Raw genomic sequence first — 16,853 nt, 5'->3', positions numbered from 1 at the left:
GAGAATTCTCGAGTCAGTCCCTTGGCAAAACAAACTTAACTTAAACTGCTACTTATCTACTCCCGCCCACGTATTAGGCTTAGGTCAGGTACACTGGGGTAGGCATGGTTAGAAGCACTAGTTAAGTACGATTAGTCAAATGTATATATGTATGTATCTATTTTATCCATTTTAAAGTATCATATGGCTCAGAAACCATATCAATGCTTTTACAGTATTATTTTATAATTCTGTCTCTACTGTATGCACTTTACTTAACTACAAGTATTGCAATAATAGCGATTCATTTCTCTTGTATGAGAAAAGAGACTGATCAATAAATAACATCTTTTATTGAACCACGCCCATCTCTTATTTCTCTACAAACTGGTGAAACTAAGAATGCACGTACTGACTGAGTAAAATAAGTTGTCTATTGTTTTCACACGACTCTAGAGATACACTCTTGATTAGGGGAGAGCAAAGTTGTCATGTTCTATGGTTGTCAGAAACTAAATCCCTTCTTGTCTATCCAGGGAGGTTAAAATCCTCCTTGCCTATTCGAGAAAGTTTCTAGTGAACTCTGAGCTAGCTGGCAAACACAAAACTTTAAGTCTAATATCGTCGGTAGAAGACCTAGTTAACCTCTGCCCTAGGTCTATACTATTGAAGATATTATTCCAATGCGCAGAGCCTATTGGGATAATAGGAACTACACTACAGCACTGTACGGGTTACATCAGATGCCAGTGTACGAAATTATCAAGACACCTGCTCAGTTTGTGGAGAAGTGTGGCTCAAATGGTTAGAGCGGCAGACCCTGATGCAGAGGTCTGGCCCGGGACCAGGGTTCAATACCCGCCTCCGCGGGTCTTGGGCTCAATTTCCTCGGACCTGATAATTCTCGCCTCGGTGCCTATTCTAATCATGGGTCCCACTCTGTGACTCTGGGAAATAGCTTGCTTAATCTCCACAACGGCCCCAAAAGCGCTGGGATGCCTGGTTTCACCCTGGGGGTGCCCAGGAGTGGACACTCACAGGGAAAACCAGGAAGGGTTCCTAAGCGTTATACGTACAGCGCCGGGACAATACCTTTGGGAAGTAGCTGTGCGCTCTATAAATATCAGTACACTCAGTAGAGACTTAATTTTTAGATTTGCAGGTGTTGCCGGTCATTCCACATCAGGCTTGACTGGAGGTTTCTTCCATCATTGTTATGACTAGCAATCCTTGATGCTCGCTTATTTTTGATCGCCATGAAAAGGTCTGAGAACAGACGAAACACATGTCGGCTAGATCGTGTGCTGGGAACTCTTTTAAAAACGATAAAGACGAGAATCTATTAAATTGGTTGGGTTTGGATTTTCTGTTGGACATGAAGACTACTTCTGATTGAATTCATCTCTGTAGCTTTCAGATGTACCAATCAGTACATGTTTGCTTGTGCATGTGTTAAGCGACATATACTAATGTTGGACTGAAAAATTACTACAAGAGTATGCTGCTCAAGCTTCTTTTTGTTTGTAATATTTGCATGTTATATATTTAATGTGCTGGTGATGTCTCTGGGTAGTAGATATCAGTAGCTGCTTTGAGCACCCTGATCCAAATTACATAATATTATGTTATACTCCAAAAGACTTTCTTTGGATCATATATTTTGTTATACTCTGTTATGCGATTTTCCTTTTTAAGGAACATTGCTACCTTTCTTTTTGCTTTTCTAAGACAACATTTCATCGTATTAATATGTTCAAGTGACTCCCTTCTCAGCCTGCAATGGGGTATCTTGTTGGGTGATGTTTGTGGCTTTCATTTCCCTGCCCGGCAGAAAGGAACACTCAAATTTCCTGCTTCACCTACATATGGACGCACCCCTCACTCACTGCCTGTATGAGTGTAAAAACAGTTGGCCTATATGTTTCTGTTTCACTGTTCTAACCACACCCCCTTTCTCAATCAGCCAGTGAGACGTAGTTTCTGGATTGAAATGGCGATGAGAATTCATAGATTTCCATGCCGCCTCCTGATTACCACACCCACGTTAGCAACATAAAAGCAGCTGCCCAGCCACTTTCATCAGACAAATTCAAGTTGGAATCTACAGCGCCCACCAGGAGGATCTTATCCAGATCACCACAGGAGGTCAAAATGAAGACCTGCCCAGCCCCCAGGTGCCCAGAAGACCTGTGTTAACAGGGTGCTGCTTCAGCCTACATTTTCAATTCTTTAGGCCCCAACCTTTACTTTCCCTTCCCTGGAGGAAGGAATCCATGCTTAGGCCTTCAGTGGCCCAATTCAACTCCTGAGTCTTAGGCAGTAGACATTCCTGACCGTCTCTATACAGGGCTGGCCAAAGTAGTACTCAAAGCTACATCTAGTGCGCCTCAATCACGGTCCCACCACATCCAGAAAATACTGCCCTACGCTCAATGCAATAGGTCTGCCCCGAAGATTTAATGACTTATCGCATACAGTACCCAGAAAGGCAGTGTATTGCTTGCCGATCACTTCCACTGAAGGAAGAAGGAACAGATTGGAACTATTTGTAGGGATTTTTTACAACTTTTTTGCACAACCAAGTGATTCATTTGTGTGCCAAACAAACTTTTATCTTGACTTTAAAAGCTTAATGGAAAATGCAGGCAACAGACTTATTTCTATACATGCCAGGAATATTAATTGGCAACTTTTGGTTCGTTTTTGGCTGTAGGTTGTAGGTCATTCTGACTAGACTCTGGTTTAGGTCCTGGGCTAGAATGTGCCAACATGTGTGTGTGTTAATTTCAGGTTATGTTTAAGACTGTGTAATGTGCTTTCTCAAAAGAGAACTGTTTGACCATCATTCTAAGCTAGGCCTTGCTCGAGGTCTAAGCAAAATTTGCTAATTCTGCACTTCTCTATCTGTGCATCAGGATTGCCTTTTATAGCATTTTGAGGTTATACGTCCTTTTTGCTGATTTTTTATCATTTTCACGCTTATTTCCATCCATACAGGAGCTTTTTTGAAAGATAATTGCCTCAGGTCCGTGTAAGGGCCTAGTCCCTGTCATGCCCAACATGTGGCTCTATTCTGCCTGCAAGAGGAGGGCTATTCGTATATGCACAACCTTTTCTGGTTGGATATGTTTTGTTATCATGCATGTGGCCCACAGAATGTGTTTCAGATTTGGTGGTATAGATTGTGTCCTACATATATGGGGTATGTGAAGAATTGTGAGGGATTATTACACAGATGGAAAATCATTGGTTGTCTGCAGGTCACTTGAACCATGATGCTTAGAACAGAAGGTGTTTATTGCTTCTTCTTAATTCTTAGTGGCATTTGATACATATTCTCTTTGGAGAAGTGAAGAAGGTTCACTTTGCAGGTTTGAAAGTGTTGTTTATGAGAATAAACTGTTACCTATATCTGTACCTACTTCTACCTCTTTCTATAGTTATGCTTCTGGCTATCCGCTCGTTCCGTCTTTAACTTTTGTCTCTCTCCATCACACCTATCACTACTTAATTTCCTATTCTACTTCACCTCTCTTGTTATACTGTCTCTCTAATTCTCTGTTCACCTCTTATTTTCTCCCAGCTTTTCAGTTAGTACTACTCAGCAGAATTGGGGATCACTGCCGAGCCAGAGAAGGGCACACAAAGAAAGAGGGGAGGTGGGACAAGGTGGGGAAGAGGGACAAGGCGGGGAAGAGGAATAAGGAAGAAATATTAGATTTCATCCAGTGGAATGGTGAAAATCCTCAGTACAGCGCATTGTTTTTCATTGTTCCTGTAAGAATGTCTTTAGTATACGTAACTAAAGTTACAATTGCAAACTTAATACCCATGTAGTTTACTGTGATATTATGTGCTAGCTCAGTAAACATCAACCAAATCACCCTTACCTTACCACTAAAAATGTGACAAATAGGCTGGTTACGCACAGAATTCCACATAAAATGTTGTTGCAATTTAATGTACACAGTTCACTCGAGAAATGTTTTTAGAGTATTATGTTATGATATAGGCTTGAACATGGTTGCTCACAACCTTTTCCCAGGAGCCACAACGTTTGGTCTGTGTTGTGACCAAGGGCTGTGTTGATGCCAGCAGATTGGCAGTTAGGGGTAAGGTGAGTCTAAGCCAAGCAAGGCATATACATCTAGGGCCAGATGTAGGTAGGATTGATTTACCACTTCTTAAATACCGAATTTTACCGATTCGGTATTTAAGAAGTGGTAAATATGAAGGGGGGAGATGTAGGTATTTCCAGATGTGGAAATACCGAATCGTTAAGATTCGGTATTTACCGAATCTGGAAATACCGATTCGGTATTTCCTATTGATTCCTATGGGCTGTGAAGCCCATAGGAATCAATGGGCAATACCGATTCTGTAATTACAGAATCGGTAAATACCAATTTTAGCAAGGGTGCAGGGGGTGTCACTTTGACACCCTCTGGCACCCCAAAAATAGGCATGTGCGCCATGTGGCACACAGACATGCCCTAGGGGCATGTCTGTCTGTCACATGGCTAGGTGTGCATGCACACCTGAATTCGGTATTTTAACACCCAATTGGATTGGGTGTTAAAATACCGAATTTGTAGGGCCTTTGGGACTCTGAAGAGTCCCACCTACATATGGATTTACAGAATCGGTATATTTACCGATTCGGTAAAATACCGAAGTGGTAAATTTACCGAATCGGTAAATATACCGATTCTGTAAATTCTGAACCACCTACATCTCAAAAGCCAAATACCGGTCGGTAACGGCCGAATTTGGCCGTTACCGACCGGTATTTGGCTACCTACATCTGGCCCCTAGTGTCTGAGTTGAACAAAGTGAAACTAAAAGCTTGGGAGTAATACCGGCTTCATAACTTAATCAGATCGTGTGATCATAGGCAATTGTGTAATTTCACTTTCTGACCCGTTTCTTCATTATTTCATGTGAAGAACTCAAAATACCTGACTTCAGAATGGGTGCTGTACAAAACCTTCTCCTCTGTATGATTTAATAAACAATAATATTTTTCATGTATAATAGACACCCAGGTCAGCCAAAGAGTACACATAACAAGTGACTTACCTCTTAGTACAATACTGGCATTGTTCTAGAAGTGGGGGAAGAATGAATGTTTTTGAATTCATGCTTTAAAACTATTACTTCTGAAAACATGCACTGATATAATTTGATGTACTAATGTGAAACGGTTCCGCATGTTAATGAAATACACTACTTGAATTTTGAACAGACTTTAGTGTACTTTTAGTCTTTTGCTGCAAGATGTCTTTAAAAATGAAGGTGTATCTAAAGTTGAGTGGTGCAGGATACCATAGCTACTTCCTTTCTTTGACTTCCATTAGGCTTTAAATAAATGCTTGCCTGTTTATTTATCATATTCTAATGTTAGTCTTGAGTCTAGGAAACGGTAGCCCAATACTGCTTAGGACCAGGGCGTCATCAACTTAAAGTGAGGGGGGCCACATGTGGCCCATACGCCGTACTTTGACTATCAATGGGCTACAATGTCTGTTCTTTTGGTATCACCGGCCTTAGTGCTTTCTTTGCACAGTGCTCTTACTAAAAATAATGTAAATGTTTAAAATAAAATGACAAATTATGATTAGCAAATAACCAAACAGCAGTAGAAGTCCAGGAAGATGTATTTGTTCGTAGTTTTCCTTTTTTTCTGGTTGTTCTCACTAAGCCTAAATGAATGACACAAACAACAGTATGTTTTATATTGTCAGGGGAAAGAAATGCAACAGAAGAAAAGAAAACAAGGTGCTGAAACATTACGAGAGACGAAGAGAAGACAATTTGAAGAAGTGAGAGATAACAAGAAAAACTTAGACATATTTATAAAGCAGACCAAAAAGAGGTATCACAATGCCTGTACTACAGTAGTGGGTCCTCTATCTTCAGGCGCAAATGTTCAGGCCATTACTTTGACAGAAGACTCCACTTTCAAGCAAATGATAGAACAAAATCATTCTGAAAGAATGGCAGATATAAAGTCAGAGGAAGCAGGAGTCCTGTCTATTGATTCAACTAAAGGTGTCACCAGTGGTACGGAATTACAAATCAGTACTTTTGCAACACTTGGAACATATGTGGAGGAAGAAACAGAATCCAGTGCAACCTCCACCCCAGTAGATGAAGCAACTGGATCCACTGTGTCAGAGAGATCTGCATCCATCTTATTGAATGTACCAGAAGATTGGATCCAACATATGACAGCGACACAAGGAATGGACCTGGCACTGATAGATGACCTTTACTTTCAACGGCCAAAGCATTACCAGCTTTTTGAATTATTTCACTATCACCTGATTCAACCTTCCAAAAGTCAACAGTTTAATGGGCAGTTGGCATTCATGAGGCAAGATGGGAGAACACAACACTGGTTAAGCTTTTTGGAAATCCAAAAAGCTTTCTTTTGCACACTTTGCTTGGCATTTAGCAAATGTGAAGTAAGTAGTCCTTTTATTAGAGGGCTGGAAAACATTAGGCACTTGTACATGCGCATTACAGAGCATGAGGCATCCCGATTCCACAAAAGATGCACTGATTCATGTTTGATGACAATTTTGTGACTTGACATGCCCACTCTTCTCTTCCCTTGCCATACAACAACTCATGCAGTACAAGTCAGAAAGAAGAGTGAAATACTAAAGCGTGTGGTTGAAGTTATTAAAGTGATTGTTAAAGAGGGCTCAGATATCGTAGATATCAGAGTCTGTTTTTGATTTGGATAATGATTTGATGGACCATGGGAACTTTCTTGAACTCATCCTTCTTCTGTCAAAGTATGGCCAACCTCTTGAACAACACATTGAGTCTCTCCCTTCCAATGCAAAACAGAAAGGTGACCGTGGTGCGTCTGTGATATTCATGTCAAAAACAACTATTGGCTATGCAATAGAAACAATTTCCAAACTGGTAAAAAGACACATTACTAAAGAAATAAACAAAGCAGGTATGTACTCAAGCCAGAAAGACTCAAGTCAAGAGATAAGTATTACTGACCAGTGTTCAATTATCATCCGATATGTCACAAACAATGTACATGAATGCTGAATAGCAGTCAGAAATTGCACTTTGTCAACTGGAAAAAGATTATTTGAGTTGGTACAAACTGCAATTCTACAAAATGGTCTTGATATAGCTAAGTGAATTGGAAATTTGACTGATCGTGCTTCCAACATTCAAGGCTTGTGCAATAGACTCAGCACAAAGTAATGAATCTCCAAGTCACTTACATGTCTAGTGTTATGCACGTGTTAAACCTTGTGCTTATTGATGTGACCCAAGCATCTACAGCTTCTACCTTCTCTTTGGACTGGTACATGCAGTCTTTCTCCGGAAGTCATATACAAGGATGGATCTGTGGCATGCACTGGCAAAAGATGGTCAGACAGTCCAGATCATCGGAGAAACTAAGTGGTGGGCAAAAGATGCTGCTCTTAGGAATGTTTTTAGGTCTTTCTATAACCCTGCCAATGCTAAGTTTATTGATTTGGTCAAAGTCCTTCATAATATTTCATCTGACAATCTTAGATTTATTCCAAATGTACCATTCCAAGCCTTATAATTTGCTATGGGACTAAGCAAATTTAAAGCAGTCCTAACAGACCAATTGCATCTTAGCATTTTTTCCTCAGCCACACCATTCTCTAAGTATTTCCAAACAAGTGGAATGGATATCCTGCAAGCACAGAGAATGGTGTCAGACACTATAAAACTCCTTGCCATCGCAATTTGGATGCTGTGTACTCAGCTGTTACAGAATTTGCACAATGGGCCAGCAATGGTTTAGAAGAAAGGAACTGTGACCAAGAAGTAGAAATGGAACTTCCTGAAAGGAGAGTGTCCCTTAACAAGATGCCTGAGATGAGCACAAAGAAGGAGAGTATAACACTAGCCAAAGATCGATTTGTATAGGGGGTTATACTACAGTAATGGGCATGGGTATTCAAAGTCTGACCACACATTTCAAGACACACTTAACTTTGGCTGCAATTTATAGCATGCCTGGACCAAAAGAACTCCAATCAAGTAATGCTCATGTGAGGTCTTTGCTCCTTGCTACAAAACACAGATAGCTCCATAACTGTGCAGAATTTGCAGGAAGAGTCTCATGATTTTTCTGATAAATGGGCATATTAAAAAGGACACTACCTGTAGAGTAAGATAGAGAAGACCCGACTAATGAAGACAAATCACTGCAAGTAGAAAAGTTTGACCAAGAACCTGAGGCTGAGCCAACAAAGTGCAATAATTGCTGTGACTGTGCTGTTTATTACGCTAGCTTGATAAAAGACCTTCTTTTCAGCAGTGCCTACCAGTATTTGATGTGGCATACAAAGATGTCTTGACCATATCCTGTACACAAGCAGCCTTTCAAAGACGTTTTTCGAAACTGACGTGCATTAAAGCACACCTAAGAAACCAAATTGGTCAGGAAAACCCTGAAGCCTTTTTGCTCATGTCAGCTGAATGGATAGGGCTGTCTCCGTTGAAAAGCAATGACAGTATTGACTTAGTTGCAAAAAAAAGTGCATTGTGGCATGAACTCTTGATTGAGTAATCCTCAGTCTCCCCACGGCCCAGATGTGACAAGCAGCAACAGCTATGAATAAAACAGGGTTTTTTTTGTATATGAACATCAACTGTTGCTTGTGGAACAAATTTACTACTAGATTGTATGGATACATTTTTCCAGCATTCTTTACGCCCCAGACTGCCTTTTCGTCATTTGTGAATTCAAAAGACGAATTACAAGAATATCTGATAAGAGATGCCATAATGATTTCAAAGCTGCTCCTTTCACCAAACATCACTCAATTCTCTGAAGATAACCCAGTGAAGAGTTTGACTAGAAACTGCAAATGATTACGTAGAATACCTAATATGCTACAAGAATCAGATTTTATGTATGTTGCTCATCAGCATCAGTAATGAATTTGAACAAGAGAAGTTTCTAAATGAATGTTGAAGACAATAATGAGATTCACTCCAGTCTTCAACAGATATCCTAGTGAAAACTTTAGGCAACAGGTACATACATTCAGATAAATGATAGCAAATTATGCTGGCTTGAGTTACCTTTTTGTTTTTTTGGGGCATATTCTTTGGTATGTTCAGTTCAAGTGTTTTTTCCATCCCATGTGAATCAGGAGCTGACAATGATCCACAGAACATTCAGATGCACTCTGATCCTTCAGGGATAATCCTGTAAAATACTGTGGAGAAAAGATGTATATTTTCCTGAAATGATCAGGTGTTGTGATTGAGCTACAATGTGTTTTGGAGATTTTGTAAGGCAAAATTTTTTTATTTCAATATTGTAGTCGTTCTATTTGCTGGAGTCCTCCATAGTTAAGATGGACAAGGGTATTTTTGACATGAATGCCAGAGCCCTTGGAGCTGAGACAAGCTAGCCTTACAGAGAGAGGCCAGCAGTAAAAACCTTGGACAAATATTTTTATATCCAGGTAAAAGACTAGACATTGTGATAGATCTAGATTTCTTACATTTGGATTTGTTCAGTATATTTTTGTTGCCCCATATCAAATATGTATTATTTGTGTCCCTGCAGGTTCTTATTTTCACAATGCCTCCTCTAATGACCAGAGAGAGAAAGGAAAGGATGCTCAGAAATGTCAAATCTATTTTAGCCCAATGGAAATTATCCACCAAATATGTACAGCAAAATCTGCATACTTTTAGGGGAAAAACCAATCACTGTGAGTGGGCATTATCTGTGAATTTGGAATGCCTATGTGGTGTAGTTCTAATTTTTCCTTCTCTTTATATTACAAGTTCCTTTCCAGTAAATCAGGAAGAAGGAATAATTTGCTGGAATTAGAGAGGTGCTGTAAGGGATACAACTATACCTGCAGGTAAAATGATAGATTCTATTTTTTACCATGTGTAATATCTCTTTTATGTATGGGTGAAAAGTACACATACTCTCTTTATTTTTGTTGTTGTAGGTTCGGTTCCCCAAAGTCCGTTCACTGTGAATGGGCTAGGGAAGAACGCACAGGAGTTTAAGACCTGTTCTTTCTGGGCAGTTGTAGTTTCAGTTCCCAGGTATCCTGACCTAACCCTTTCCCACTTGACTGAGTGTGAGATTTATAATTTGTTTAATGATCATTGTCCAGCACAAAGTTAGTTGGGAATAGGTATATATCCACATTGTGCAAGATGTTTAGTCTTCTAGTGAGTATAAACAAGGTATTACATTTTCAGCTCCAGTTATGGAGATGTTCCGAAGAATGCTTTGGTCAAAATCTACATAAATTCGGGTTCAAGCCAGACTTTTGAGGGCATTGGATTTTATTAAGTTTGGGGACCTTTAAATTCTGCTTTCTATAGGTGAATTATACATGCTTTTTCTCTCTATCTGTTATTTAAGCTTTTATACTCAGAGGTCCAAACAAGTGGATCACAGAAGAGCTAGCAGAGTCAAGTCTTTGAGCAAAAGGTTCTTAGGTTTAGGGAAAAGTACAACGTTTTGTGAGGGAGCTTGATGACATTTCTTTTGAGTGTTTTCCAAACTGTTTTTATGGGCAAAATGTATTTCTTTACTGTTTGTCATTAGGGGTTCTATTCTCAAAGGCAGAGGTTCAGAGCTGCTCTTCCTCTTACTTTTGTTATGAAAGGTTCTATTCCCAGGGATTCCAGTCTGACCCTATCCCCTTCACCTTGGACTAGATATCTGATTTATGTGACGATCAGAGGCAAGGACACAGCTGGTTGCGAAAGAGTATTTGACTACATGATGCAGAGTGTTAAGACTGCAAATAATTATTTGGTTTTCAGAACTGCAGTGCTGTGGTATCCTGCTGCTCAGCCAAAAGGATTGCGTGAGAGAATGTTGGGATGTGGAATGTTGGAGTGCCTGAGTCAGTTGGTGTATGGGCTGAGCAGCAGGGAAGCTGCTCCTGGTGGGGCTCTTATTATGCTCTTATTCCTTCTTTCCATGTAATCTACTACTCAAAAAAATCTTCATGGAAAATTACTTGGTCTGGACATTTTCAGTACACCACAAGTGCTCATATTATTTACCAATAATGCTGGCTCTATACGCTTTAAAAGGTTTAATTTACCAAACTTTTATCTACAAATGAGACCTCTAAGCCTCGTGAATGTGGGCAACTTTTTTGGCAGTGCCCAGGCCGAATTGTGATCCCAATCCACCACAGGCTCAGGTGCGACACTTTGTAGCACTGATGATCGGGCAGTCCAGCCCCTCTCTGAGCAGTGATGCTCCGAGAGCGTGGCAATCTCTGAGACTGAAGGTCCCTTCCAGGAAAGCAGAGATGTTCAATATGGCAGGGAGGCTCCATCCCCCCACACACAGCAGCAGTAGTCCTCTTCTGCTATTTATTTATTTTATTTTTATTTTATTTAATTATTTAAACAGTTTTATATAGCGCTGGCTAGACCCGTAGGTATCAGAGCGCTTTACATAAGTTCAGCAAAGTTACAACAATAATAACAAATTCACTTTACATCAGCAAAAAAAGACACAATAACGGGGAAAAAGGAGAGGGGGGTGAGAAGGGAGAGGACGAGGGGCAAGACGGAATAGGAGACAAAGGGAAAGTCAGCCCAACGACGAATGGGTAGGTGATGGTCAGGGGGTGAGCCAAGGCCGATCTCCTCATTTGCTGAACAGAGCAGCTCCACCGGGCTTCGGACATAATGATCGGACTCCGCTCTCATGATAGTAACAAATTCACGTTACATCAACAAAATGAGACACAATAACAGGGAAAAAGGAGAGACAAGTATAGAGGGAAAGGGGAGAGGGAGGTGAGAGGGGGGAGAACGAGGGGAAAGATGGAATAGGAGACAAAGGGAAAGTCAGCCCAACGACGGATGGGTAGGTGTCGGCGAGGGAGGTAGTCCAGAGCCAGTCTCACCTATAGCTCTCAAAGGAAGCTCCAATGGGCAGCGGTCAGAAAGGAGGATAGAAAGGAGACAGGGCAAAGGGTGAGCGTAGGAAAAACATAGAGGGGGGATGGGCAAGACAGGGAGAAGGGGAGCAACTGTGCCCAAGGTCCGGCTGGGCAGGTGATGGTCAGGGGGTGAGCCAAGGCCGATCTCCTCACTAGCTGAACAGAGCAGCTCCACCGGGCATCGGACATAATGTTCGGACTCCGCTGTAAGGATCGAGGTCATGTGTGCTCAGGGATAGTCAGAAGAGTTACCAGGGAGGGAGTCGGGGAGCCATGGTACGAAAGAATTGCAGATGTTCTCATGAGGGCAGGCACAGTCCTGGACGGGTAGAGTAAGTCGAAGGTCAGCAAGGGGGAAGAAGTCATCATTGTCGGCCATGATGGGGTCAGGCATCCTTGGACCCTGTTCCATATCAAGTGTGACGAGTGCGGCGGAGCTTTGCAGGGAGGGGGCGCCCATTAGTTTTTAAAACAGGCAACAAAGATTACCCCTGGCGTCCCTGGGCGCCCAGCCCTGTAGGTGCGCTTGGACAAATCTCCCTTAACTGTGGGGGCCGCCATTTTGCCTTGGGCATGGGTAGGGGGAGGAGGGGGTCACTCACCTCGCTCTTCAGCAACCGGAGCCTCTATGCAGACTAGCTGGCATGTCCGCTGAGGCAGCAGGCGGGTCATACCTGAGGACACTGGTGTGGTGTCTCATTTAGGTCCGGTCACGGAGCCACACACAATGACTGAGGCTTCTGCGGTGTGTGCATAAGGGGATCGCCCTTTAGTCCCAAGATTGTTTGTACCTGTCGGCCGCTCTGGAGCCCGATCCTGTGCAGGTGGGAACAGCTGTGAAGGAGCTCTACTCTATGTCTTCTGCACAATGGCATTTTCCACACACCACAATCTTATCACCACCAAGCCATGCATAAAATCCTGAATCTATGAAAACACATTCTAATACCACTCCTGCAGAGAGATTTGCCTCTGCGCAGAGGTCTCCTTCTGCACAGTCAAGGTTGTAATTAACTCATTCAGTATCAGGAATCTGGGCTACTGCATGAGTACTTAATGGGCCTTCCATATCACTTATTCACCACTAGAGTACTATGCCCGCTGCCCTGAAAACCTCAGGCTGGATTCAGAAACATTGATGTATAAGTATGAGTGACTTACTATTGTAGTACCTCTAGCTTACTCATACATTTCACAAGTGAACCAGGAATACTCCTGGAATTCTCCTGGGATTAAGGAGTGCGACAAGTGTAATCATATCAACATATTTGTGAATCTGGCACCTCTGCCTTCACACTATTGCCAAGCTGAATGGCTCTTGGTTAAGGACAGGGCCCTACCTCTACAAACTACTAGCTATAGTCTTCAAAGCCATTTATGCTAATCCCAAAATTTCCTTTCTAATGCCAAACATATCTCTTCATGCAACTTTATATCAGCTCATCATTGCTTCTTAACCGCAGCTAGACTACGCCCTGCACCTCTATGTTCAGTCCTTCTAGGACCCAAACACTGCAACACTCTTCCACATGCTAACACGGCCAGCCCAACAGGACAAGAGTTCAAAGGTCATGTGCTTAACTGTTTATGCAGCCAGGGCAATAAATGGGCAGGGTCCCTCCAGCTCTAATATCCAGTAGTATTTTAGAAGGACTTTGAAAAGAGTCCCTATCAGGGCCTATATTCACGCCCTTGACTTTCATGGGATTTCTGAGCAACAAATGTAATAGAGTTTTAGGTAATCCATGTCAGTGATTCAGTTCGGGTTTATATTTCACATCTTGTCCTGAATGTTGCACTCCATCAGAGTGTTAACTATTTCCAGGATGTTGCTTTTCTGTATTTTTTGGTAGCATATTACTCTTGAATGGTGCATGCTTTGGAATAAGGCATGTTCAGGTGTTTATAACAGCTGCAACTGAGAGCTTTTCACAATGCATGTAAATGGGATGCTCAGAATATATGGTCAACCAATCCCTGGCTTTTGCCCACACAAACAACCATTGGCAAAGCCAACAGTCGTGTCTAGTTTGAGGTGTATTTATGTTGCTATGTTATTATATTTGGGCACAATGACAGACAACTCAGAGAGAAACCAAAATACTGGTTGGGTGGCACACAACACACACACATCACACACAGAAAATTGTTTGTGGTTAAGTCACAGCTATAACTGCAAAGGCCACACCCCTTTCAGAGATTCCCCCACCTTTTATCCCATTTGAGCTTGCATGCAGTTCTTCCTCAGAGTACAGCTTTGTCAGTTGGGCCTGTGTGCCTCAAGCAAGCAGTCATTTGCCCTTTAGACTGACCTGTTGTACATATTTCAGGATCTAGGGTACTCAGAGCTCAATTTATTCTCACTGGTTTTGCTGCTCCCATACAACAGTAAGTGTGATACATATCTATGGCCTTCGTGTTTTTTGTTTCACTCCACCCGTTTTCAGTCTCATGTACTAAGTTTATTCTTTCTTTAATGTACAACACTGTTTTCCAAAATGTTAATTGCTGCTGCATTGAAATAAACACATACATTATTTTGTTGAATAAATAAATGTTTATTTTATTTTAGCATTAATGTCTAGTGCTCTTAGCCACAGCGTAGCAGCGAACTGTACATTTATACAAAATGATGCACAGACGTACTGAATATTTAAGGTGCACCTTTTCAGATCATAATCCACTGATGTTTGGTTTCTGCCCCACTGCAGCTATCAATCCTACCTGGCGACTAAACTCTGACCCTCCTGACAGATAAAAAATTCCATTGCTCATTAGTTGAGATATTCACCAAATACTTTCAACACAATAATGAGTCAACGGACACTAGGGCTATGGAATAGGAGGCATTTAAAGAGGTGGTGCATGGGTACTGCTTGGGCCAAATGCTGGGTCTGTGAAGAAAGAAAGTTCTCCGCAGATATCACCATGATAGAAGCCGATTTTTACGACCATGGTTTGCAACTAGCAGGAGATGAGCAGTCGCGCAATCAAATGGACACCACAAGAAAGGATGATAACAGGGTATTGGAGAGGCTGAGGACTTTGGACTTACTAGAATGAGAAGGGAGCTCGCACAGCTAAGCGTAATCAGGGTAATGTCCTTTGAAAAGTTGAGTGTGCTGAGAGGAAACACTGTCTGCACTAACAGTGTGGAAACCCAGGTACTCATACAAAGCTCACTCAAATGAGAGAGCGCCTCTGCGCACAACAAGCGGAGACCAATAGGTCTAGTTCAATTAAACAAAAATGTGATGAAGTTCAATCAATGTGCCGTTGAAGTGAGTTTTCACATTTTATTCGTAGCTCAAAACTGAAGTTCAGATAATATATCCATCGTTATATTTTCATCAAACGTTAGATTGTTCAAATCAAAACTATCACACATCCCGATGCATTTCGGGCCACGCCCTTCCTCAGGGGAGTACTCTACAAAAAAACAATCCAAAAGGAAACAATTCAAACTTGTAACCTACTTTGGACTTACGCAACTATCTCACCAGAGTGTGAGAGGGGGCCTTAAAGTGGGCAGATTATTAGCGTGGCCAAACTCAAGGGGGACACCCATTACACATATCAAAACAACAGAGGGGATAAGCTTATTCTCACCAACGGTGATTAATAAAGCTTTTAGCACATACTACAAGAAGGTATACAAGGCCCCAGTTGTTCAGGCGGAAGAGACTATATGAGAATTTTTGGCGCCATAACCACTGAGAATGTTAGACCCTCAGGCGCAAGCGGCATTGGGAGGTCCATTAACGGCCTAGGAAATAAAAGAGGCAGCCAGGGAAATGGCCACTAGGAAAATGCCAGGCCCAGATTTATTTATTTATTTATTTAGATATCTTATAAAGCGCCTGAATCACCCACATCGGGTATCTCCGCGCTATAGACTGTAGAAGCATGAGATCATAGCATTAGAACAGGATAGTCTTCACATTCTTCCTAAAGCTGAGATAGTTGTGGGTAAGACTGTAGGTAAGTTGTGGAGAAGTGTGGCTCAATGGTTAGAGTGGCAGACCCTGATGCAGAGGTCTAGCCCGGGACCAGGGTTCAATTCCCCACCTCGGCGGGTCTTGGGCTCAAAATTCCACAGACCTGATAATTCTCGCCTCAGTGCCTATTCCAATCATGGAGTCCCACTCTGCAACTCTGGGCAATAGCTTGCTTAATCTCCACAACGGCCCCCACAACGCTAAGGATGCCTGGCCTCCACCTTGGGGGTGCCCAGGAGTGGACACCTCACAGGGAAAGCCAGGATGGATTCCACAGTGGTATTTGTACAAGCGCCTTGAGACCCTTGCGGGTGAGTAGTGCGCTATACAAGTATCAATTTACATTTTTAGGACAATGTGTCTCAGGTAGCTGATTCCACATTTTAGGCGCCAGGTGAGAGAAAGCTTTTCCTCCCCCCTTTTTTTAATGTGGGATACTTGTAAAGCACACTGTTACTCTACCCGAGTGTCCTGGCGCTGTAGACCGCTGGGGAACCCGTCCTGGTTTTCCCTGTGAGATGGTCCCTTTCTGGGTATCTCCAGGGTGAAACCAGGCATCCCCGGTGTCTGTGGGGGGCCGTTGTAGAGATGAGGCAAGCTTAATGCCCAGAGTTACCGAGTGTGTTCCCTGGTTAGAGTAGGCACTGAGGCGAGAATTATCGAGTCCGTTGACCCTGGTCCAAGACCCTGCCGCGTCGGTAATTGAACCCTGGTCCTGGGCCATTCTCTGCTTACAGGTATGCCGCCTCTAACTAGTGAGCCACACCTCTCCACACTAGTGAGCCACACCTCTCTACTTGGTTTTCTTAAAGCGGGGGATGACCAGGAGGCCTTTGCCTTCCGAACGGAGCCTGCGTGAGGGGATATATGTGATCAATTTGTTGGATAGATATGTTGGGCCAAGCTGTTG

This window comes from Lissotriton helveticus, chromosome 7 (assembly GCF_964261635.1).
Source record: "Lissotriton helveticus chromosome 7, aLisHel1.1, whole genome shotgun sequence".
NCBI lineage: Eukaryota > Metazoa > Chordata > Amphibia > Caudata > Salamandridae > Lissotriton > Lissotriton helveticus.
The sequence above is the reverse complement of the archived record's forward strand: the minus strand, read 5'-3'. Positions refer to the sequence as shown.